Source organism: Alosa alosa, chromosome 21, assembly GCF_017589495.1.
Source record: "Alosa alosa isolate M-15738 ecotype Scorff River chromosome 21, AALO_Geno_1.1, whole genome shotgun sequence".
Classification (NCBI taxonomy): domain Eukaryota; kingdom Metazoa; phylum Chordata; class Actinopteri; order Clupeiformes; family Clupeidae; genus Alosa; species Alosa alosa.
In genome coordinates this window covers 22,359,851-22,387,350 of record NC_063209.1, presented here as the reverse complement: position 1 = coordinate 22,387,350, position 27,500 = coordinate 22,359,851, and the positions used below count along the sequence as shown (strand labels likewise).

Here is a 27,500-nt window from a genome sequence, read left to right as displayed (position 1 = left end):
TGTGACTGACAACTAGAGAACAGTGGTGGCTCACAATGGCGGAGTTATGCAACTGGAAATAATGGGCTATTTTCCTGTTTTGCATGTTAAAATTTAGCCATCGCTAATCTGATTGATGTGAGTTATCAAAGTGAGTCTGCATTTACACCACACAGTCTTGCTTGATGTCTCCCGGCACCGTTGGCAAATTAGGATTCTTTTCCAATCACTCACTTTACCTAATGTGTGATCACGGACATCACAAGCTGTTTGCTTCAGCCAATTAATTTCAGTCAACAATCTTTCACTCTCTCTTGTTTGCAGGTTTGACTTGAGGTTGATTGGTGTGTGTAGGTAACATTTGAGGTTGATTGGTGTGTGTAGGTAACATTTGAGGTTAATTGGTGTGTGTAGGTAACATTTGAGGTTGATTGGTGTGTGTAGGTAACATTTGAGGTTGATTGGTGTGTGTAGGTAACACTTGAGGTTGATTTTGAGGTTGATCGGTGTGTGTAGGTAACATTTGAGGTTGATCGGTGTGTGTAGGTAACATTTGTTTTCTTTCTCTGTTTCTCCCACAGAAGGCAAGGCGACAGGAGAGCAAGTGTGTGTGACCCTTGAGAGAGTGAGAACTTCCACAGGCCACACTGAACCCAGAGACCAGAAAAAACGTGAGTAAAACCGAATCCATGCATTGGTATCTGTCTGTGTGTGTGTGTGTGTGTGTGTGTGTGTGTGTGTGTGTGTGTGTGTGTGTGTGTGTGTGTGTGTGTGTGTGTGTGTAAAGCCAAACCCTGCAGCTTAACTCTTCCATACCGCGGATCAAACATCTTGACCTTGAATGCATTACCAGCTAAAGGTCACTGAAGTGTAAATGGCTGAGAGTGTTGCTCAAGGTCAGGACTGAGAACTCCTAACACTCCAGTCGCAGCTGAAGCTTTATGTGAGGCTGTGTGAAGCTAGCCTCCAGACCCTACTTCACAGAATGCTGCCCTCACGACAGTCCTGACTGTAAAGATATGCAGAAGAAAACTTGCGCAGAATACCTCATGGGTCAGGTGTGTGTGTGTGTGTGTGTGTGTGTGTGTGTGTGTGTGTGTGTGTGTGTGTGTGTGTGTGTCGAGAACACTGGTCTTGGGAGAAATGTCCACATGAAAAATAATTTATACTCGCTATAGCAACCAACATGAATTTAATGGATAAGGAATGAGGAACCTGTTAAGGGAACAAACTGACAAACTGGGAGGATATAAAGTATACATGTTTGGCCAATTAGATTCCGATTCATGTCCAGTAAAGCCAAAGGGTCAAAGGTTAGATAAAGGTTACATGTAGCACCTTTGCCACTGCCACAAGCCAATTGTGCATTGTCATTGAATCTCACATCATACTGTGTGATGACAAAAACAGACTTGGAATCTGATTGGTTACTATGGGAAGTCTTCTACCTATAGTAAAGAGAATTGAACACCATTCATGTGTATGTCTGAAATAACCATTTCTGGTTGGATGCATCTGATCACTCTTAGCTGTGTCTTGTCATAATGTGCCATGTTTAATGAAACACTGGTGCAGTATTTCATATTCACTGGCAGTCGAGATTGTGATAACAGATAATGAGCTTTGCTATATTTAGAGGACAGACATCAGTTGATCTTGGCTTGAGTACTCCATCCAACAAACTCTGCCTTCATTCAGCAACAAGTTGACTTGTTCAGTAAATAACACTTGCAATCTCAGGACAGTCTCTGGAGCCATGCATCAAGAGCAGGACGCACAAACAAATAAGGCTTATGAGAAACACATATTTTGTCAAACCTCTCAAGTAAACAAACAAAACCATGTTGCAGTGAAGAATCCAAATTAAATGTCCAAAACACAAAAATCCAATAAATCTCTCCAAACAAATTGCTTCTAAACAACAAGCCAAAGTGAAGATTCAGCAACTACATACATAATTTGTATCTGTTGCAAGAATAAATATTATATAAATACTTAAAAATATAAGTAGAAAAGTAAAAAACAATAGATAAATCATTGGATAGGCTATCAATGTCATTCATCTATGACCTATTATTTGTTTTGTTTTGTTCCACAAAATATGATCATATAGACACTGTCTTTACTGATTATAAAATCAAAGTAAAAGGATGTGGGGAAGCTGTAATTGATTAATGGCTATAACAGCTAATGCACATTGTCTGAAGGATCCACAAGAAATTAGAATTCTGGTCTACTTTCGCATCTGATGGCAAATGGCAATGACACTTTTGATTAGTAAGACAGGTACTGAGCTCCTGTACATAATCATGCTGTGGCGATGGCTAGCTGTGGTCATAGGTAATTTCCCACTGTCAGTATATATATATAGTGTACCTCTCCTATAAATACCACATGAGCGAGCATAGCATAGCAACATACTCTCTCACACACACACACACACACACACACACACAAACACACACACACACACACACACACACACACACACACACCTGTGAGAAAGGTAAAGAGTCAGGCGATAATAGTAGAGGGATCCAGCACATTGGGATATTTTTCTCTTGTTTTGTTTCATCCTCATCATTTCCCTCTCTTGCTTGCTGTCTCTAACGAGGCCTTTAAATGATTCACACCACCAATTAAATCGCACCCATCGCAGAACATTTCTCTCTCTCTCTCTCTCTCTCTCTCTCTCTCTCTCTCCTCTCTCTGTCTCTCTCTCACCCACCAACATTCCAAAAGAACTGCCTAGAAGCTATTATCTGGAGTAAACGTCTCACGAGGTCACAACCTGTTCCTGCAACACCTCCATCTCTTCAGGGATCAGTGAGCAGAAGTAAGGGGGGACCAGAAAGAGAGGGAGAGAGAGACAGAGAAAGAGAGAGAGAGAAAGAGAGAGATAAGTGAAGGGAGAAGCACATATGAAGAAATGGAGTTAATAAGAAAACAGAAAATAAGATAGGGCAAATGAGATAGATAGAAGCTGAGTGCAATGGAGAGAGAGATAGAGAGAAGAGAGAGAAAGAGAGAAGTGAAGAGAGAAGCACATATGAAGAAGTGGAGTGAAGAAGAAAACAGATAAATAATAAAATAAGGAGAGACCAAATGAGACAGACAGAAGAAGAGAGCAATGAACGGCGAGAGAAACAGAGAGAGAGAGATGGAGAAAGAGAGAGAGAGAGAGAGAGAGAGATGGAGAAAGAGAGAGAGAGAGAGAGACAGAGAGAGAGAGATGGAGAAAGAGAGAGAGAGACAGAGATGGAGAAAGAGAGAGAGAGAGAGAGAGAGATGGAGAAAGAGAGAGAGAGAGAGAGACAGAGAGAGAGAGAGAGAGATGGAGAAAGAGAGAGAGAGAGAGATGGAGAAAGAGAGAGAGAGAGAGAGACAGAGATGGAAGGGAAATCATAGAGAGGAGGAAAAATGGAGAGCAATGTGAGAGGAAGAGAGGAAGGCTGCCGAGTTGGCATATATGCGATACACTATTGATCTGGCTGAAAAATGGCCAGGCTTTGATTAAGGAGAGGCAGGATTGTGGGGCATGTGTGTGTGTGTGTGTTTGTGTGTGTGTGTGTACCGCATGTGTGTGTGTGGTAGCAATGCTGCAGGGGAGCTGTGCTTGATCACACGGCGGGGACTTCAGGTCCAATACAGGAGGGGTGTGTGAGGACTGGAGCAGCGAGCAATTTGATTTGATTTGATTGAGAGACAAACAAAGTGACAGCAGAGGTGGGCACAAATACATCAAAAACTTTTTTTGTTACAAATTACAAATACTGGCTCATGAAATGTAACAAAATAAAATACAAAATACTGATGTGAAAAATGTATTTAATTAAAATACAAGTAATTAGTCATTTGGAAATACAAAAATACCCACACAATAATCATGGTATACTAACAAGGCATACTATTGAAAACGTATTCCCAAGAGACAAGAAATACTATTTTTGATTGGCTGGCAGGGGGCTATTAATTCTGTACATTGGGGCACCTATGAAGTAGATCTGGTAAGAAATGTTATCACCATCCCATATCAATGTAAACAATGATTGAACTGCGGGCTTCGCAACAGTGGAATCAACTGTAACAAAGCAAACTACCCACCGTCATTTTCTGTAACCAATGAAAGTAGTACAACAAATTTAACAGGTCGGCCTCTTTTTAAACTGAACTACATTTCCCTTGTTGTGCTATGAATGTATGCCTACTGCAACATGGGGGATAAACAGAATAACAACCTATAAGGTGTCCCAATATATACGGAATGAATTAACTTGGGAGAGAATTCCACTCCGGGAGGTCTTTGTCTCCGTCTCCTCCGTTATTTCTGCATATCAGGACACCACAGCGGATGTTACTCCTTTTACATAAATCCTCTTGTCAAATCCAAGTTTTAACCCTTAAAGGAGGGAATGTTGAGAAATTAACGTTCTAAAGAATATCTGGGTTCATTGAATTCAACATAGAATTTTAGAACCTTCAATTGTTGCGGAACTTAGAACGTTCAAAAACCTACACCTTTAAGGGTTAATACTGTCCTATAGTATGAATGAACATCAGCTATTAGGTGCTTAAGGTCATGGGGTCAAAGGCCGTGGTCCTAATATTCTCCCTCAGTATCTTATCTGTATCGTTTTCAAATTGAAGTCTTGTAGCACCTAACACACCTGACAATTCAAGCTCCTAGTTACTTTTTTAATTTCTTTCAACTTCCTGACATGTTCTAAGGGGTTTTATGTTGTCTACAGGGTGACAAAAATTGGCATAAACAAACAAATTGGGTTTACACCCCATGTTGTCCTTACAGAAGGGTGATAAAGTTGACCATTTTGGCCCCCTCAATTGACTTTTCTTTTCATTTTTTTTTTACTTTACACATGTTCAGAGGGGATCGTAATAGAAGAAAGTTGGATCTAACACTTTTAAGTTGTTCACAATGTGGCATAGCAAGAAAAATGGAAAATGGGTAAACATGTCATGCTTTTCTTCCAAAAAGGTAATGAAATGTTTAGGTCAACTTTACAGTTCAATATAGGGAATTGCCCAAAGGATATCTCCAGGCACCCAGCCTATTCTTAAAACCAGATTCACCAACATTCTGGCCTTTGGCTTTATGATAAGCATTGCCTATTGTCATGGTTATGGCGGGTAGTATATTTAATTGAGTGATGACATTTTGACTTATTTGAGAAGTATTTAAGTAGTTGAAATACTCAAATACAATCCCTCAAAGTATTTTGTTACAAACTACATTTGAGTTTTTTCAATCCTGCAAAATACAAATTACAAAATACGCTAAAGTAATTAAATACGTATTTTAAATACATATAATTGAAATACTGCCCATGTCTGAGTGACAGTTATATTCAGTTTCTACTGTGTATCCTACTCCTTGTTTTTTTTTTTTTTTTTTTTCTTTGTGTTCCCTGCTGCTGCTCTTTTGAACATTTCCTAAGTCCTCTGGTGCTGCTGCTTTGCTCCGAGCGCAGAGTTATCTGCTGAAATAAACACAGCTTTACTCCTCTCTCAACATCCCACTGGAACAGAGGCTCTCCAAAACAACACTTCATATCAGAGGAGTGGGCGAGAGTGTGTGAGAGGGGGAGCGTGTATGTGTGTGTGTGTGTGTGTGTGTGTGTGTGCATGTATGCGTAGATATGTATGTGTATGTCTATGTGTGGTACATGTGTGTGTCACAGAGTGTATGTGAGTGTGTGTGTGAGTGTGTGTGTGTGTATTTACGTGCATTTCTGTGTGTGTGTGTGTGTGTGTGTGTGTGTGTGTGTGTGTGTGTGTGTGTGTGTGTGTGTGTGTGTGTGTGTGTGTGTGTGTGTGTATTTACATGCATTTGTGTGTGTGTGTGTGTGTGTGTGTGTGTGTGTGTGTGTGTGTGTGTGTATTTACATGCATTTGTGTGTATGTGTGTGTGTGTGTGTGTGTGTGTGTGTGTATTTACGTGCATTTCTGTGTGCGTGTGTGCGTTGTGTGTGTGTGTGTGTATTTACGTGCATTTCTGTGTGTGTGTGTGTGTGTGTACTGCCAGCAGACTCAGCACTTCACAGAGATTTAAGTGAAACGATGAAGCACCTCAGAGACTGAGACTCACCTGAAGAGACCGCAGACACACTCAGTAGCACTCTTAAGATCTCTCCATGAATCCACTGAAAGCACACACACACACACACACACACACACACACAAATGCTCACCTGTATGTAAATACACATACAAACACAAACACACTGTTATTTGACAAACACACCTACAAACAATGCTTTTTCACATTTGCACACAGACACCCCCTCTCTCTCTCTCTATCTCTCCATCTCTCTATCTCTCTCTCTCTCTCTCTCTCACACACACACACACACACACACCAAACAAACAACCTCTCATCTCTCTCAGATGTTATTCGTGCCAGTGTGCTCTCGGGAGGCTGCAAGCCGCTAACTCTGTAGAATGCTGAGGACTCACGCTCAGACCACCTTCTGCTGTGATGGCAGACCGTTCGATTGCACACATGTGACAAGCATGCTCAATCACCTGGCAGGCCCAAAGGAAGCGACCGGCTGATTGACAGTTGCCAAACATGTATGCATCAGTCATGTTGTCCGTACGGACTGAACTGAATACGCGCTGCTTAATTTGCTCTTCACATAACAAAACGTTGAGGCACGAGATCATCTGAACTCCTGCTGACTGACTGACCTTCGAGTTGTTTGGACATAATGAACTTCAAACAGCCAGTGTATTGTAACCTAAAATGTGTGGATAATTAAACTGTGCTGGCGATGATGTCATGTGTTGCTATGCAGATCAGCTCTGCCAGCAGCCCCGGTGTGGGATAGGAGAGAACAGAAAAGATAAAAGCTCTGAGAGACTGTTGGGCACTAGACCTTGATCTTGGCATGGCAGCTCTTTTTGTGCTGATGAAAAGAGGAGAAAAATGGACTAAGTGCTCCAAATATCATTGATTGCTGTTGAACCTGAAGTCTAATTGAACACAAGTCTTTTCAAACAGCACAGTGGGGAGGGAGAGCCACTGGGGGTAGCTGTGAAAGGTACAGTCAGAATTTTATATTGTGAACAATTAGAACACTAACACCCACCCACCAATACTGAACCTAAAGCAAAGAAATAGATCTGAAGAATACATAATAGATGGCAAATCGGTCCCATGTCTTCTGTGCATTTTGATATTTTGTTTTTATGGATTTATTCAAAGATCAATGCAGATTGACAGGACATGTAGACAGACACACAAGAAAGGGCTTAATGGAATCCGAAAGACAATATGTGAGGGACACTGTCATATTACTCTGTAATGAAGATTATGGACCATCAGAAATCCATTAGCATTTGAAGTCCAGAAGCCTAAATCAAGCAATAAGCCCCAAAAGGTTTTAATGATTTTAGAACAGCTAAGGGGCATTGTTAGACATCACGTGAAGTGGAAGGTTGCTTTGGGTTTTGCAATAGGGATTCCAAGCTAATCATAATCAAAGAACTATCCAGAACTATCAGTTCTAGAAAACTTGTTATGGCACCTTTAACTCAGAAATGGATCTGACCCAGATCTGGCCCACACCCCCTCAGAGCCAGACTCAGCTGATCTCTGTCTGCCCCCCGTGTGAAGTGAGTTAAGCCTTGTGCTCACTGGGTTGATTACAATGGATCCAAGGAAAGGAATTACACATTGATCTGGGGAACACATTAAAGTTGTGTGTGTGTGTGTGTGTGTGTGTGTGTGTGTGTGTGTGTGTGAGTAAGAACATGCTCTGATCTTAACGGATCACTTGAACATGCTGAGGTAATGCTAGGTCACACCTCGCTGGCTTACAACATGTGAGACGATCTTAAAGGATCTGCCAGAGATGATTGGGTAACACCAGGCTACAGACAGACACAGGGGACACTGGCTTGGGATACACATGCTGGAGCTTAATTGTTCAATGCCTGCTGCGCCATTTTAAAGGTAGTAATCTTAGTAAAGTTAGCTTTGTGGCATTTTTCAACTCAACATTAAAGATTTACAATCCAAGGAATGGTGGTTGACTTTGTTGTTTCCTTTACCTTGATGTTTCCCCATTTTATTTTGATCATATCTGCGTGCCTGTCCTCAGTCACGTTTGAGAGAATCCAGTCACAAAGGGAAACGGCTAACCACTTGAAAGGTGATTTCAAAAGAGCACTGTAGGCAACATGAAATGCTGACACTCTTCAGTAGATACCAAACTGTTTGAATTTTGTTGATTCTTTGTTTCTTTCCTTCCCTTTGCTTCATACCCATTAGGGCTGTGCACGGAATGTTGAGTGCTACCATGGCAGAAGTTAAGCCACTGCGTCGCTGTTACTGTAATTAAACAGTGGCTCTGAGACATAATTGTGTTTTCTTTGACCTGTTTTACAGTATGTGATGTATAGTGTAGCCTACACAATGCAGAGAAACATAAAGGAGAGCACCACATTTACAGTCTAATGAAAGACCGTCTTTTCTATGTGTTGCTAGAGACTCATTACTAGGGATACTGTACAGGAAAGTCCAAAGCTATCCACCTTATGATAATGCACTTCCAAAATTGTAGTTTTGGTGACTCAAATAACCTGTTGGTTGTTGAAATATTTAAAATTATTCATATGCACACACCTAATACCCACACAAACAGTGATGATGTGCTACTGCAATATGTACTTACTTGAACCAAGGATTTTCATGAGAATGTTACCAATAGTGACAAACGAATGCATTAGTTTCAGTCGCAACCTAGAATCTAGAAGTTTCAGTTTCAGAAGTTGCAGTCACAATCTAGAATTTAATTGCTTTTATGGTCCTATGGATGTGTTTAGAAGTGTAAAAGCTTAACTGAGTTGGATAAATATTAAATATAAATCATGAATGGTAAATATTTTTTATTAATAATAACAATTTCTGACATCTTCAATTCCATATGAATGGCTCATCATTTGTGCTCGGATACTCCAGTACTCCTGTGTGCCCAGGCCTTCAGAAAGGTGTTTCACAATCCTACAAAACCCTTCTCAATATCCAGGTAAGCCAGAGCCTCTGGTGCTCACATCCACACATAGTCCACAGGTGACTATGAGGGAGAGAGACAGGTTGCTTCTGTTCACCGTCTAGTCTCAGATGTAATGAGGGCGTCCCAGCGTGTTGGCGGACAGGACACCTGTGGCTCACTGAGGGCAGGCTTGTAGTGTGTGGCGGCCCAGACATGAACACGGAGGGCAAGGGGAGGTGCAGAGACTCCCAGAGAGCTGTCGTCTGCAGCCTGATGCCCTGATAAAAAGCCAGCGACCCAGAGAGAGAGAGCTAGAGAGAGTGAGAGAACGAGAGAATGAAAGAGTGAGACACAGTAAGTGAGAGAGAGAAAATAAAAGAGTGAAACACACACAGTGTGTGTGTGTGAGAGAGGGGGGGCAGTACACTTATACTATAACTTAAGTTGCCTTGAGAAGCAAGTACATAATGCTTAATAATCGATTAGTTGCGCATACTTTTTCTATAGGTCTGTGTTATTTCCAGATGTATGTATGGCGAGGGTTATGGTTTAGAAATAGGAGTAGTGACATAAGTATGCACTTATGTGAAAAGTACATTGTGTTAACACCCTTAATTATTCATCTGGTATAAGTATATTGCACTTGAGGCAGAATAAAGGACCTCTTGAGACACATGAACAGACAGAGAGAGAAAGAGACAGCGAAAGAGAGAGAGAGAGAGAGAGAGAGAGAGATAGATGGAAACACAATATGCAGTTTGCCCACAGTATGTATAGCTGTATATGTGTTCACTTGAGGGCACTGTTCCTTTATCAATCCTCTGCTGTGATTTCTCAGACCTTCATTTTAGCTTCTATTCTTCTCCACTAGCTTTTGCACTTCTTGTTTGAAGGTCAACCTCCCCTCCAGGGGAAAATTTAAAATACGCACTTTACGTGTGCTTGTGAGACAGGCGGTATGAGTTGGAGGAAAAATACCTGCAGCAGTCAGACAGCATCTCTGTTATTGAAAAGTATATTGTGTTCTTCTAAGAGCCCTTTGACTCCTTTGCTCTGATAGCGAATGGTATATCTAAAAGTGTAAACATTGCCTTGAGTATTAAGATTTCAGCACAAAAAGAACTAGACGGATCAAGATGGCAGAATCATGGCAAGGAGCTATATCTGTTTTGGAGAACAACATTGTGTTCTCCTTCACCGATCCTTTGGACTGATTGTCAAACTGCTTTGCCTTCCCTTTCAAAAGCTCAAAAAAAGAGTAATCAAGGACATTTTTTCTAATACCGGCGTACGGTATATCTGAAACCGTAAATATGACCTTGCGCCTAAGATTTCAGCACAAAAAAGAACTAGCAGAGGCAAGATTGCAGACTCACAGCATGGAGCGATATTTCTTTTCTTTATTTTTTGGATGGGTAGGTGGTGTTGGAGGGAGTGGTATAGCGAGGGGATTTGGCATCCAGCCCTGGCTGAATAACTCAGCGAGTTGGGCATGAAATCTCCTGTGTGCGTGCGCGGGACACGTGTGCTCTCCTCTCTCTACCCAGCAGATCCTAACCAGAGAGGGGGATCTGTCACAGAAGCGGAGTGACTCGCGACGCGCCGCGAGGATTAATTACTCTGCGCACATCTCCCCACATGAGTTAATGAAGACGTGATTGCCACTGGTATATTTTAGCTCACAGTCGTGCATATGAGGAGTGTGCATGTGTGTGTGGTTACAGTATGTGTATATGTTTGTGTGTGTGTATGTGTGGGGTGGGGTGGGGGTTATGTGTATATCTTGACACAAACACACGCACATATACACAGGTATACTGTGTGTGTGTGTGTGTGTGTGTGTGTGTGTGTGTTTGTGTGTGTGTGTGTGTTTGGCTCTGTGGTTCTGTGTGTGTGTGTTTGGCTCTGTGGTTCTGTGTGTGTGTGTGCAGTAGTAGTAGTAGTAGTAGTAGTAATAGCAGTATTAGAGTATCAGAGGTGAGAGTAAGGGTCCTGAAGCAGGGGTCCCCCAGGAGCACATGTGTCAGAACGAGGAAGAAAACAACACAGCCCTCACATCAATCTGTGTCTCCATCACAGCCACTCTCATCTGTTCCCAGCTGTTTTCCCTTCTCTCTCTCTCCTCCTCTCTTTTTCTGAATCGCTCTCTCTCTCTCTCTTTCTCTGTCTATTTCATTCACTCGGTCTGTCTGAGATTTTGTTCTTTTTTGCTTTGTTCATGAGGAAAGCCTCACACACACACACACACACACACACACACACACACACACACACACACACACACACACACACACACACTAACACAAAAACACACTAAGACACAGACAAAGATACACACACAGACACGCACACACTCAGATACAGACACACATACACACACAGACACAGTCTGTGTGGGACTGCTTTTTCGCGCCCGCTCCTGTCCCGCCCCCGCAATATTCTGTCCCGCTCCCGCAATATTCTGTCCCGCTCCCGCCCGCATCTGTGACATGATGTCCCGCTCCCGCCCGCTAAAGCCCGCATGCAGGAGGGATAGCCTATTCAGTTTTCTTTCTGTCTCACGAAAGGAGCACACACACCTGAGAAAGACTCCAGATGTCAGTTTCTTGGTTCTGAATGTCAGCTAACAGCTGAAGTAGGCCTAGTCTGGTGCCCTCTTCCTCTGTCATGCTTTCGATTTCGAGTTTTGACAATGAGCAGCAGGAACAAATTGAACCCACGTAAATGACAATATAGGCTATAGGCCTGCTATCCATCAGTTATGCTTAAACCCCGTTTTTTAATGCTGCCTAACAGAACATCCAGCTGTACTATAGTTATGAACACTACTTTAATCGTTTCCATATTTAATTTTACGCACATATTTAATTTGCGGGAGTGCAGTGAATCATCGGTTTGTCCCGCGACCAAGCGCACCTCCTCTCATCCTGCCCGCTCCCGCAAAGAGCTTTCAAAAAGTTGTCCCACGCAAGACTTTTTTGTACGGAGCCCTAGAGGGGTCATCACAAAATGTTTTGCATGTTGAGAGAATGTGCGCTCGTTTTACTACATTGTGCGCTCGTTTTACTAAATTGTGCTCTTGTTTAACTAAATTGTGCCCCTCGTTTAACTATATTGTGCACTTTCGTTTTACTAAATCGTGCATTTCGTTTTACTAAATTGTGCTTCGGTTTACTAAATCGTGTGCACAATTTACTATATTGTGCTCTCGTTTTACTATAGTGTGAGCTCATTTTACTAAATTGAGCTCTCATTTTAAGCATAGTAAAGCGAGGGCACAATTTATTAAACGAGTGCACTATTTACTAAAACGAGCGCACGATTTACTAAAAAACGAGGGCACAATTTATTAAAACGAGCACAATTTGTGAACATGGTTATAGAACATTGTGTGCACGATCTATTAAACGTGGCCACAATTTGTAAAAGCGTGCACTCAATATTGTCTTGACACATGTAAACATGAGCACGTTATAGTATATTCGAGATCTCGATCTACTAAAAACGCACCCACGAATAATAATTAAAGCGTGGCTCGAAGAAATTAAATTGTGTGCACAAAAACATAGTGTGGTGTCAAGGGGTATCCCGGGAATGACGTCGGAGGTGTGTCGCTTGTAGTGACGTGGGGAATCTCATTGATTGCAGTGCACCTGGTTATAGCCCCAAGTAGGTAGGCTGTAGGTGGGAGAGCAGATGATTGTGTGTGTTTGTACAGGCCCCTTGCCAACATCGTCCAGCTGAATGTTTGGCGAAGTTTTGAGGTTTTGTTGAGGTCCAAGTGTATGCAGAGCTGTGGTGTTTATCGCGAACGGTGTGAGCTGGGCTACATAGCCTGAGAAGCTGAGCATCGTGAACGACACTGTTTATGTCTCCGTTTCATAGTCCGTATCAAAGCTTACCTCGTTGTGTGCATCATTGGTGTGCGCGTGGGTTATATGGTGAGGCCCATCGGGCGCTAGAGGGAACCTTATTGTATTGGGTGGGTATTAGGCGATACTACTAATACGCAGTAGCCTATTTGTACCAACAGTAGGTATAATGGTTGTAATTGTTTGGGAGCTTGTCGCTGTGATGTGCTTCGATTGACTTCTAGACCTCACAGTTAAGTCAACAATCCAGGAGATAGTGGAAACCGGTCATTAGGCTACAACAGAGCCCGTGAGTAGCCTTTGTAGTAGAATTTCCCCATTATGGGTCTCCATAGCTGGCGGTTGACACCACAGTGCCCCTGCTACAAAGAGTAGAAATCCGCTATAAAACATGACCACCTAAAGTCTTTAATTAGCTGCTACGGTTATCATCACATTACCAATATGAACTGTTACAGACAGCTGTAGGCCTTGTCCATGTCAAGGTAACACGAAGTTGCCACCACAGCACAGCGGCGGTGAGAAAATGTCGGAATTACTAAATGTGAGCACGAAATACATATTTCGCTCAATTTAGGCCTACAACGGGTCAATCCGCGTTGTATTAATTCGAGGGCTCAATTAAAGGGAAAAGCGTGCTCCGCGTTTTATTAATTCGAGGGCTTAATTAAAGGAAAACGTGCACACAAATTATCACGACCAGAAAAAATATCACTTAAAGTGAGCTCTCCCGGGCTCCGTACTTTTGCGTCGGGACCGACAGACACACACACAAACACATTCAGCGCCCTCTCGCTCTGGGTGACTACAGCTTGTCACTCACCAGATGAGGCACCATGTGTCTGATGTCTAGCGATTCAGGTCTGGCTGGCATAGTCTATTCGCACACACGCACACACGCGCACACACACACACACACACACACACACGCGCCGCCGCACGCACGCACACACACACACACACACACACCGCACACACACACACACACACAGGAGACTGAGCAGAGGGAGATAATCAATAGTGTGGAGATGAAGGGCATGGAGGAGGAAAACAGAATGTGAATGAATCAGAAGAGTTGAGGAGTTATCATCTGACATCAGCCACTAAGCCTCTATCCTCTTCCTTCTCTCCTCTCTCTCTCTCCCCTTCTTTCTCTCCTCTCTCTCCTCTTCCTTCTCTCCTCTCTCTCTTCTTCCTTCTCTCCTCTCTCTCTTCTTCCATCTCTCCTCTCCCTCTCCCTTCTCTTCCTCCTTTCCTCTCATTTTGCTCCTCTTCTCTCTCTCTCTCTCTCTCTCTCCTTACTGCCATCTCCAATCTGTTCTATGTCTTTTTCTCTCCTCTCCCCTCTCTCTCTCTCCTTTCCTCTCCCCTCTCTCTCTCTCCTTACTGCCATCCACATTCTGTTCCATATCTCTTCATTGCTCTTCAATCTCTCTCTTCCTCTCTCCTCCCTCTCAGCAAATTTGTGATGGATTATATCAGGAGCCTTTTGCCAGCGGCGACTGCCGAGATAAACTGTTAATATTTTTACAAAGTGTGTGTGTGTGTTTCTGTGTGAGAGTGTGTATGCACAATGCATGGATTAGAGTGTGTGTGTGTGTGTGTGAGAGAGAGAGAGACAGATAGAGAGAGAGAGATGTGTGGGGAGTGTGTGATAGAGAGAGAAAAGAGAGTTGTAGGTGTGAGGGAGAGAGTGTGTGTATGTGTGTGTGTGTTAGCATGTGGGCTGCATTATCAGTGGTGATTAGCCTGAACTGATTAGTTTGGACTCATGAGGCAGGCAGCCCTCCATACAGAGAAAACAATCTCAGTCTCCTGTGTCTGTGTGTGGTGTGAGTGTGTGGTGTGAGTGTGTGTGTGTGTGTGGTGTGAGTGTGGTGTGTGAGTGTGTGGTGTGAGTGTGTGTGTGTGTGGTGTGTGAGTGCCGTAGGACATCATCTCCTGCTGGGATATCAGCATATGTTGCAGCAGCACTGTGACCAGGTCTCTCCCCAGATGACTGAGCTTCACGCTCCATACCAACACATACATGCACACACACACACACACACACACACACTCCTCTCTCTCTCTCTCTCCCTCTCTCATACACACGCCTACACACACACACACAGGTAATCCTGTTGATTTTGCACTGACTGACGTCAAAGTGACATTAATAGCTGTGGAGGGCCACAGCAGCAGCAGTCCAGGGAGCGAGTGTGACACAGGGCTCTGATGTGCTGTCAGAGAGGCAGAGAGAAAGAGAGAAGAGAGAGAGAGAGAGAGAGAGAGAGAGAGAGAAGAGAGGGAGAAAAAGAGAAAGGGACACTCACATAATACAAAAGGACATTGACCCAAGTGTCTCCATGGCAACAATGCAATGCTAAAACAATGCTAATTAAAATGCAGATAATACATGCAGTCCGCCTAGTTGTCAACACAGCCAGATGTTCAGGTGTGTGTTGCCGTGTCTTTCTGTGTGTGTGTGTGTGTGTTTATTTGATGGTCAACCCAGTCAACCTCAGTGCCAGATGTTTGTTTGAATTTCTTTCTTCTCTCTCTCTGTGAGTGTGTGTGTGTGTAAATGTATTCATACTTATGGAGTCTCAATACAAAACACCTACAGAAAGAGTGACATGCAGCCGTGGGGCAGCCGTGGCCTACCGGTTAGCACTTTGGACCTGTAACCGGAGGGTTGCCGGTTCGAACCCCGACCAGTAGGCACGGCTGAAGTGCCCTTGAGCAAGGCACCTAACCCCTCACTGCTCCCCGAGCGCCGCTGTTGATGCAGGCAGCTCACTGCGCTGGGATTAGTGTGTGCTTCACCTCACTGTGTGTACACTGTGTGCTGTGTGTGTTTCACTAATTGGGATAAATGCAGAGACCAAATTTCCCTCACGGGATCAAAAGAGTATATATACTTATACTTATACATGCTATTGTTGATTTTGTTTCCTTGGTTACTCTATTTTATGTCCCAGGGGAGTGAAAATGGCAATGATCACTCCTCACTTCAGCTCCCTTAGAAATTTATATGAATGTAAACTTTATTTTGTGAGAGTATTTCAATAACATTGGTGTATTCGGGTCTGTAAACTTACGTTTCCTGGAACTTGTGAGGTGAGACCTCCTGATCAACCTGATGAAATACTTGCCTTTTGAAGCTCACATGAGCTCATTAGCAGGGATGAAGAAGAGGCGATAGGTCCGCATTCAGAAGTGCCCACTCAGAGGTCCTGCTTGACCTTTTGACCTGCATGCACTGCCACAGAGAGTGAGTGGGGACAGAGGCTCACCTATGATCTCCTCAAAATGTGTTTGATTTATTCATATGGTCACCTCTTTGAACAGTGTCCCCATTCTATTCTTCATTTAGTGAGAAAGGAACTGTATTGTATGACATACGGCCAGTCAGACCTTAAGCAAAAAGGCGATCTGTAGGGTTTAAACAATGTACAAAATGTTGTTTCTAACAGAGGTGAGGGATAAGCCCCTCATGCTAGATCACATACCCCTTAGAGACATCTTTAGTGATCTTTTCCTTTCAGTATTATTGTTTCATCCTCAAACAGATTCATTCTCTTGTCCTATACATTGTCTAAGGATTCGTTTCAGGACCACGGACAGCTCCTTAGAAAACACCCTTTCCTCCCTCATATGAACAGATCTTTTATAGGCAATCCTCTGATAACTTATTTCAGTTCAAAACATGAATGCCAACAGAGGACACATAATCCTGGATATCCAATATAAACACATGCTGAATAAAAGTTAATATCCTACATAAGGTGTTTAAGTCTAAAGGAATGATCTACCCAGAATGAGGAGTAAAACCAGTCTCTATAATTTCTCCCAAGTGTTCTGCAAATGCTAATGAACAGTATACAAATGTGTAGTCTCTCTGATTTCAGATAAGGTTGGAGATCCTTAAATTTCCCTTTCAGACCTACATGCAGATGTTCACCTTCCTACCTGTATAGGGGAATGCAATGGACATATAACAGTCCCCACCAGCCCTCATCTGGCACATTTATGGCTCATGGCAAAAACAGCCTCAGGGCTCATCTGCAGACAGAGCCAGAGCCGGACAGCTGTACTGTGTGTGTGTGTGTGTGTGCTGCGTGTGTGTGTGCATGTGTGTGTGCTAGCATGTGTGCGTGCGTGCGTGTGTGCACGAGTGCATGCATGTGCTAAGAATATGCACAGTGAGGTGCAGAGTAATTTTAGTGTATATCTACAGTAATGGGGTGTGAGAGTCTGTGATTGTGTGTGTGTGTGTGTGTGTGTGTGTGTGTGTGTGTGTGTGTGTGTGTAATTTTAGTGTATATATACAGTAATGTGGCGCGGGAGTCTGTGATTGTTTGTGTGAGCACTTCACCTTATCATTCATTTGCATTATATCAGGTGAGTGTGAATGTGTGAATACGTAAGCCTGTGTGTGTGTGTGTGTGTGTGTGTCCCCGTATTAGGCATGTGTCTGGGTGCACGTGCGCACGCACACACACGCACATGCACGCACGCACACACGCACACACACACACACACACACACACCCCTTCATAAATGTGTGTTGTGGCGGGTGAGGATGCGGTCGAGCATGAAATAAGTTCTGGTGTATCACAGTGTGTGAGTGTGTGTGAGATAGTGTGTGTTAGTGGGAGGGAGGAGTGTATGTCCTTGTTTCTTCATTAAAAGCCTGCTGTGTTCACGTCTCCACTATCTGACCTCCTCCAGTTCAGCCGTCCTGCTTCCCTCTCCTACATACAGATCATCCTACCACACACTCAGAAAGCATAAACAGCTTCTTCTACACCAGGGATGTCAAAGTCAAATACATTAGAGGGCCAAAAAAAACAAATTTGCTACAAGCCAAGGGCCGGACTGGTTCAATGTTTATTAAAACATATTAAAATGACTGCACGTAACCTATTGATGATATTAAGGACTGTGACTGAAGTGCGGGCAAAGTTTGCACAAATGTACGATTTTTCCCATCCTCACCGACCTTGTTATAAAACTTGTTTAAATGATCATATGATGCCTCCTTGCTGCTTTGTCGTCTACATCAGCCTTTCTCAAATTTCTTTGACCTGAGGCCCAGTCAGGGCATACTTTGGGGTCATAGGGCCCACCTACATGAACCCACCCCCTCCTCCCACCCCCCATTAAATTATCATAATGATATCACAATATACTATTGTTTTATATACTTTATACTATATTGATGTACATGCACTTCAAAACAGTCAATGTTTAAAGTGCTAAGATTGTTCACAAAAGTTTGTGAAAATGCTTTACTAATGTAAAATATAATTAGGCCTACAATAGTTTCATTGTTTTTGCATTGTTGCATGATGCTTGCATGAGAAATACTTCTCAAAACAACAGCAGTGATATGGGTGCCGTTGTTTTGGGATGTTTCCCTCATGCAAGCATCATACACTGATAGAATATTTATATGTTATTTAATTACATTTAATTTGAATGCCTGAATGTAAGGATTCACAATACCAGCTTGTGTGAATGGTAAATGTATCATGCATAAATCACTGATCTGGAGATCTTTAACTATCTTTAACTAAGACTAATTAATAGCTTTTGGCTGACTTTAATACTTAATGCCAAACAGTGTTTTATATAGTTTGTGCTCTGTTTTTTATGGAAGTTGCATAAATCCACGTCGTTCTATTAAATGTCGTTTCATAATTAGCCTTCCAATAGGTTGAAGCTTAGCTTTGCTACCAACGTGCACACGCATGCATTGAATAAACGCTCATACCACGACTTAATTCTATGCTTCTATGTTTGATGACACCAAATTAACAAGTATTTCCTACTAATTGCAGAAGTGTTTGTTTTCTTTTTCTGTCCGCGGCTCCTTGACCAATTGCGCAGCAAATTATCAGACGACGGCCCGGGAATAATTTCACTCTGCAGACCATTGTCCACATTGCGGACCGCGGCCCATAGTTTGACAAATGGTGACCTGCATGCTGCCATATTAAGGCCTTTTTACGGTGTGTTTTAGCCGGGTTTTTGCTTGGAAGGCTCTGTAGAAATCTGGCACCCTATTCAACGAAGTTAAACTGAAAGAGCATGCCGTTCAGACACCAGAATGAACCAGTTCACAGTAACGTTCATCAGGCAGTAGCATAGCTGCCAACTCTCACGCACTGGCCGTGAGACACACGCATTTGATTAGTTTCACACACACACGCCACACCCACGATTTCACACGCTGAAGTGTCAACCCAGTCGGTCAGATGCCTGAAAAATGAGTTTAGCCTATAGATCTACCTGTTGAGCCACGGTTATGCTTTCAGAGACGGTGAGAGGGTTCAAGAGCACCCCCTGTCTGTGGAATTTTCTAAAATTTCTCTCATTTGCGATGCTACTTCAGAAGCCATCCCAGGCGCATTCCCCCCGCATTTCCCCGGCTTCAGGTAGGCCTATGCTTTGAGTATTTTTCACGCTGAAGTGTCAACGTGGTAGGTCAAATACCTGGCAGATGAGGTTCAACTAAACTAAACCTATACATGATATCACACATCATGTGAACAAGCGGAATCTAAGCTTTCCAATGATATTAGCGCCACGTTGCTGATAAATGGTTCGCGAGAAAATTATCATTGAACCGACGTGCAATTTAGGCTAATCATATTTGCATTTTGCACACAGTGCACACCCATTACTCTCGGTTTAATATCTCACTAACCCTTCACACAACACGTGGCAAACCTAATATCACAATAAACAACAAACCTTACCGAATACGAGGATATAAAGTATGCCTTTGTTTTTGAAATTGCAACACATTTCTACATAGCCTCATTGGGGCGAAATTATAATGTATTCTAATCTAAACTATTTGTCAGTAGGCCTACATACATTTTTGTAAATTGCTCAGCCATAGATTATCCCACTATCATGGTTCTTATTTTGTCAGGTTCCAGCCAATCCCACTTACACAGATAAATGAATATATTTATATTGGCATGCTTTCTAGTGACATAAAATATGAAGAAAATCAAATAAGGAGACACAAATATTGATATAAAGCCTGACATAAGCCATATGCAAACATTCACATCATGCAGATATGGGTCCATCCTGAAAAAGGAATAGCCTGTAGGCTATAGGCTATGGCCATTACAATGACCAATATATTATCTTAAATGAACTAGCTGAATAACACAGGTGACCACTTCTGCATAATTTCATGGAGTGCTGAAATGTACACACATTTTTTAACATTTCTGAACTGTGAAATGTACCATATGTTTTTGTGGTTGTGAACTTATTGCAATATCACCATAACTATTCCACCTGTGTATGCATGGTTATAATTCTGAAGTGCAAAATAGCTTAGGCTACAGCACAAATATTTCCATAAAAATAAGCAAGTCTGACCTCTGAATTTATTTTTAAAAGTGCACCAGATTGATGCGTTTAAAAGTTAAAATATACAAACATTTCTTAAATTCTTACAAAACACCCACCCACTTTTTAAAATTGTTAGTTTGGATCTGTTTAGTGCTTCATTGTCATTTTCATTGGATTCTCCCATTTGCGCGTAAATCGCTTGTAAGCTTTTTTTTTTTGTTACATGCTTTCTCCCATTCCGCTTCTGTCACACACACAGTGACAAGCGCCAAATCCCCCGCAGTGTTGAAGAGATCAGTCGTCCCCCTCACTTTTGATAAGATAAAAAGCCTTATAGGTACGCCAAATAAATAATAACCTATAGGTTTATGTAAAACTCCCCATTAACAGCATCACGTCACTAACCACAGCTAGACTGCACAATGGTAGGCCTTCAAAAGCATGACATTTTCGCTTTAGTTTGATATTTAATTTACTTTATCCGCTTTCATGCGTTCATTGAACGTCTGCGGTGTTGTAATGGAAACCTTATTGCGTAGCCAAATAGCCTATATATTGAGTTATTTTTAAATTATGCCTGATTTACTTTTTATTAATTTCGTAGGCTGGCTTTATTTTGTTATATAGAAGTATGTAAATAACCTGTTAAAATGTACCAGAATTCAGGAAATTGCATCTAGTCCAAAAAAACAATTTCTGGGGGAGGACCCCCATACCCCCCACTGAAATGTCCCACCCACTTTCAGAATGCCTCCAACGCCCATGGTCCTAGCATTAGGCTAGATCCCTTTGAGACCAATTTAACACTGGGACCCTGGTCCCTACACCTGAGAACCACTGATATACTTTTTTTTTACTGTACGGCAGTGGTCCCCAAACTACGGCCCGCCACCTCATTTTGGGTGGCCCCCCAAAACATGTCCGTGGTATATATAGCAACCGGCCCGCACGGGAGTACGACATCGTCAAACTATAACCTCCGCAATTTCCCCCATTCATTCTGTATGGCGAGTCTTAACAGTACACATGTAATACTCTTTTTGTCCACTGGTGGTTGTTTTGGCGCTGTTTAGCGTTTGCCATCAAAAACGGAATGAAATGTAGGCCTATCTGCAAACAATGTAATGAGGCTATGCTGACTGCATCAGTGCTCAAAGTATTCTAGAAGTTTATCAATGAATTGTTAATAACTAACTAACTTATATTCAAGTCATTTTTCTGGGACTTTCTGGGATAATTATTTTTTTTCGTTCAAATGTTGAATGGTGGTCATTTCAGACCACTTCAGCACTTCATAAAATTCTCATAGTTTGAGAACTTTACATTTTCAGAGTTCACACATTTTTAATGAAATATACTTTTGGGACTACCTGCTAATACTTTTGGGAATGCAAAAGTCTTTTTATTAGTATTATTTAATTTGAGTTACATTTTACACTGATATGGCATGATGGCAATATAAACACAGCTAACAATGGTATTAAATTGCAAAAGCCTATAGATTAAATGTAATGGAATATTCAACTAAGGTAGACTGCTGTTGTTCACAGCACTAAGCTATTTATGGTTACTGATATACTCCGAGTCTCTGGCCCTCTCTTACAGCCAGGCATAGTAAGCTGGCCCTCGGAAGAAAAAGTTTGGGGACCACTGCTGTACGGTATAATGCTGAACGAGCCAAACAAAAATTCCGCAGCAAAATTTTGGTTGGCCACCACCAAATCTCACTCCAAGGTTTTTTGAAAAGTTGGCAGCCCTGCAGTAGCATGGGCGTAGATTTGGGGTGGGACGCTCATGACTAGTCCTAATCAGTATTTTAAGATGACAACATTGTCCCCACCAATATTTTACCGAACTCATTTGTGCTGCTGATCATTCCGACAGCCAGCAGGACAGTACAAGAAATGTCGTCATTTGATTGGCTGAAAAACCGAGGGGGAGGGGGAAGGGTTATCTGACATGCATGCTGCACACACATTGCTTTATTCTTGCACTGGTAGTCAAGTGAGCGGGTGTGTCAACGACAACGGTAAGTTACCAGGGCTGTCTGTCAATACATATCCATACCCCATAAAAGGCCAGAGTGAAACATTTTGATATTCCCTTTTCCCTTCAGCATACATACAAACCCCTTTTTGTGGTGTGTAGATCAGCTATGCCACCCAAGAAGAAGAAAGGGGACATAATGAAAGCTTTTCATAAAAGCAGAGTGTAAGTAAAAAAATAACTAGCCACACAAAGCTAGCAGTGGTAGTGACCAGGCTTTCAAATTATGCAGATTCTATTATGTGGAAAAATAGTATTAACTGGTGATAGCATATGTTACCCAGGTTATTGTTAAAGATAAACCTAGCTTCTGTAATCTTTCAACCAAGGTCAGGAGTATTGATTAGGGGTGCAGCACGTCCATAGAAGTCAGCTATCACAATATGCTATTACCAAGTCACTGAATGTTACTTAGCCTACCTTAAGTTAGAATCTTGGAAGTCACAATAAACATTGGATCTGGACATTTTTTCGTTTCTATTCTGTTTATGTTATGTATTTCTGAGTGTAGCCTACACAATGCAGAGAAATAAAAGGGAGACCCAAATTCGTTTAAAGGACTGTCATTGCATTGTTATGACACATGCTGTAAAAACGTGCAATGTGAATAAGTTAACACTGTTGGTTATTCAAATATAATGAATCAATATTTGATGAATAATATCCAAATAACACTATCATATACAATATGGTAGGAGGGTTAAACTCGCTAGCCAAAGGATAGGCTACAAAATGAATGAACCACTTTGTATGCAGGAAAGACAGCATCAAACCACTACAGATGGATGGCAGGTTGAGGAAACAGCATCAGGGCGTCAGGTGAGGTTCTAATTATTAGCCTATGTCAAATTGTCAATTGTCAGCAGCATTGCTGTACAATATAATGAGATGGAGTAGATTCACTTCTGTATTGTGATATTCTGTATTGCCAACAGTCTGAAATAACAAAGGAAATCGCCATTAAGGCAATGGTATCTTACAGCAAAAGAATTCCAATTACAGTTAAGCAAATACAAATATAATTTAGAGTCGCATAAATTCATAGATATATTCAATCCTAAACTATGGTGCATTTCCATACTCAGTAACATAAATAAAATACTATATAACTATATGACTATATGATATATATGACTATATAATCTGGGCAAATTTAAGATATGCTTAGCTTCTGTTATCTGAGAAACAAAATTGGCATCTAGTGGTCAAACATTTATTTACGTTTAAACAATTGTTTTCGTCTGCACATATTTCTCTCCAGTCGGAGATGCTAGTTTAACTTTAGAGTACTATAAATAATGAAAGAGGCTATTGTCTATTGACAGTCTGACTCTTGACTCTTGGGGGGGATTGGATGTCCCCACCAAAGCTGAGACCATACCTACGCCCTTGGGCAGTAGTAGCCTACAATACGTTCAGTTCACGTTCGCTCAAAATACATATGAACGAGTGACTTTTGTTCAATGCACACGTTCAGGCACAACACTGGGGAGGGGGGTAGCTAAAAGTTGACATCTGCCCTGACTGAATACTGATGAATAATGAAGCCGAGGCCCACTTGCGGTGCCGCAGTGAGTTCGTGGGCTACCGTTGCATTGTGGGGAATGGAGTATTGATGCGCAAAACAGCACCCGGCGGCTGTGGCCTGCGGGCCGGTTCTAATACTAATCAAATATCATCCCGGGGGCCATAGATAATTCATTTGCGGGCCGGATTCGGCCCGCGGGCCTTGACTTTGACATGTCTGTTCTACACCCTACCACACACTCGGAACGTATAAACAGCTTCTTCTACACTCTACCACACACTCGGAATGCATAAACAGCTTCTTCTCTCAATAGGATTATTTGGTTGAATAGAAATGAATGTGCCAAACAGTAGCACCAAAAATGTCAACTATGATCTTAACCCGAGATAACAGTATGTGACAAACAAACCTACTTATGTTACACATGTCGTATATTCCTCTTAATGTCTGTTTGTATTAAGATATCAATGTTTTATTACTTTTTGATTTGCGTTGGATAGAAGTGTCTGTCAGTTTCCATGCCTTGACATTGAGAGAGTCTTCCTGTCACTTGAAGATCCTGACTTTCATGTACTGTGAGCCCCCTGGAAATGTAATTCTCGCTGGAACAAAGTGACAGCGCTTCCTTGCGTATGACAGTCTCTTCATTTTTAAACCACTTGTCTTCATAAATCATCCTCTTGCATATCACTGAATACATGCTCAACACACCCGTGTCATGTCTTTCATTGCCCCTCCTCACACTGCTTTCATTTGTCTGTAACAAAACAAACACAGTTTAAAAGTGTTTCACTCTACTGCAGAGAATGGTAACACTGTATAATAACGACACACAATTCAACATTTATTAAGCAATTGTAAACAATTAGTAAATGGTTTGTTTATCATTTTTAAAGTATTGTTCCTACATTAATTCATCATTAAAGTATTTGTGCATGCAGTTATAAATGGTTTATTCATAGTGAATAAGCCCATATCTAAAATATGTTTATAACTAGTTTTTAAGACTTGATAAATGATGCAATAATAATTTGTTAATGAAGTAATTTTTCCATTATGCAACAGTAGTTAAGGAATTGTCTATGGTTTATAAGATCAGTTAGAATGGGTGTGGTAATGATTAAGAAACTATTTACACCTACATATAGGCAGGCCTTTATGAAAATAATGATTAAACACATGCATTGATAATTAGTTAGGGTGTGGAAACATGTTTTATAAACCACTTTCTGATACATTAAGGATATTTTGTGAGCTAATCTAAAGTGAGGACATTCTATGCCTTTCAACACATTTACAAATGAGTTGTAAAGGTTACTTTTACGTTCATTCATTTAGCAGACAATTGTATCCATAGCAACTTACACATGCCAGTTAAATTAAAGGCCAATGGCACAACAGTGGAAGCCAGGAATTGAACCTTCAACTTTTCAGGCTACTGCATGTTAGCCCAGCTCCTTATGTCTATCTATTCAGATAGACCAGCTAATCAGTTAAATCACATGTGTGGAGTGCACAGGCAGATCAGTTAAATCACATGTGTGGAGTGCACAGATAGATCAGTTAAATCACCTGTGTGGAGTGTACAGGCAGAACCAAAGATGGCAGGACTTTTACTTTCTAAAGCTGGAGTTACCGTAAAAGCATCTCCAGGGAATGATCAAAGCCTGGGGAGTGTTCTGTGTCTGGAGCACAGCCCATTTCTCTTTTACTTCTGTCACTCATGTTCTTCTGCTATTTTCAACAACAAATATGACTTATTGAATATATTTAACATATTCAGTGTGGAGTGGACAGAGAGCATTCAATGTAACACTACAGTCGGACGCTCACATACAGTTAGGACCAGCTGTAATTCAGTGAGGTGAGCTCTGACAGCTGGGTAATTAATGCATCAGGGACCGCAGACCAATCAAAACATGTGTTTGTATGTGTGTGGGTGCTTACTGTATCTGTGTCTTTCTGAAAGCTTGTGTTTGTGTTGTGGTATGTTTCTTTATTATTATTGGTTTTGTGAACTATAATCTGAGTTTGCTTTCTGTGTTTGTTCAGTTCTCTATACATGTGATGTGATGAATTTAGGTTGCCTTTAAATATTTTTGTATTAAGGTTTTCCCAGTATGTGTATTTATGTGTTCAAGGTTTTCTTCTTTTAGTAAATGTGTTGATCCACATTGGGCATGGAATTGGACTAAGAGTAATGATAAAGTTCTGACATTTACTCCTTTTTTAAAGCCACCAGCAGTACAGCTAGTGCATTCTACTGGAATGGATTAAGAATGTACATCAGTTCCATCTGGGTGCTAGTACTTTGCTCTATTTATTAAATTGTATGGAGACTTTTGCAGTCAGTGAAGTAGTTTGTTATTTTTTTATTTATTGAGACAAATGTTTTAGATGAAGCAATTTATAACTGAAGAGATAATTCTGTGTTGTTGTTTGTGTAGTTGCCATCTTAATCCACCTTCAGAGGCAAACAAACACAGCTGTGAGGAGGCTGAAGTCAATCCAATATGAGCAGGGCTCTCACTCTGTGTGTGTGTGTGTGTGTGTGTGTTCTTGTTTGAGACTTAAAGCTTAAATCGTCTGTAATCCCAATACCTGGCCCCTTGTCAGGAGTGTTTCCACCCAGTCTGGTATTAATTAAGCCTTGGTGAATATCAATAGCATAATGAAGAGCCAGAGCATAGACACCTGTACCACACAACTCTAGCCCCGCCCAAAGGCTCCTGTTTGTCAACTGTCCTTTTTCCACTGACGCAGTTGTTGCTGGTTCAGAGTCAGTGCTTGTGCCAGTTCGGTGTTGGTTCTAAATTCCCACTTTTGAAAAACCACCTTATTTCTCCATGGACTGAGAGACAGATACTGCATACTGCAAACTGCAAACGAGCAGAGCATTTAACTACATTATAGCTTTATCCTAAAGTTAAAACATTAGTTAGCGAACGCAAGCAGACACAATGTTGTAGCCTACAAATAAAATGTGAGGGTGATGTTAAGTTGGTAATGAGACATTTGTATCCCAAAACAACCAGCAGAAATGGAGACGGTAGTGGTGGAGAAATGGGGATGGTAGTGGTGGAGACTGTAGTGGTGGAGACGGTAGTGATGGAGACGGTAGTGGTGGAGAGATGGAGACGGTAGTGGTGGAGAGATGGAGACGGTAGTCGTGGAGACGGTAGTGGTGGAGAGATGGAGACGGTAGTGGTGGTAGTGGTGGAGAGATGGAGACGGTAGTGGTGGAGAGATGGAGACGGTAGTCGTGGAGACGGTAGTGGTGGAGAGATGGAGACGGTAGTGGTGGAGAGATGGAGACGGTAGTCGTGGAGACGGTAGTGGTGGAGAGATGGAGACGGTAGTCGTGGGGAAATGGGGATGGTAGTGGTGGAGACGGTAGTGGTGGAGAGATGGAGACGGTAGTCGTGGAGACAGTAGTGATGGAGAGATGGAGACGGTAGTGGTGGAGAGATGGAGACGGTAGTCGTGGAGACGGTAGTGATGGAGAGATGGAGACGGTAGTCGTGGAGACGGTAGTGGTGGAGAGATGGAGACGGTAGTCGTGGAGACAGTAGTGATGGAGAGATGGAGACGGTAGTGGTGGAGAGATGGAGACGGTAGTCGTGGAGACGGTAGTGGTGGAGAGATGGAGACGGTAGTGGTGGAGAGATGGAGATGGTAGTGGTAGAGAAATGT

General features: G+C 42.0%; 1 protein-coding gene across 1 annotated transcript in view; it reads left to right on the top strand.

Annotated features, from left to right (window-relative positions):
- frmpd3 (FERM and PDZ domain containing 3) overlaps nt 1-27,500 on the top strand; it is a 140,001-nt gene that overhangs the window by 61,408 nt on the left and 51,093 nt on the right. Inside the window, exon 2 of the mRNA XM_048231950.1 lies at nt 561-650. The gene's annotated coding sequence lies outside the window, so the exon portion shown is untranslated. The remainder of the gene's footprint in view (nt 1-560; nt 651-27,500) is intronic.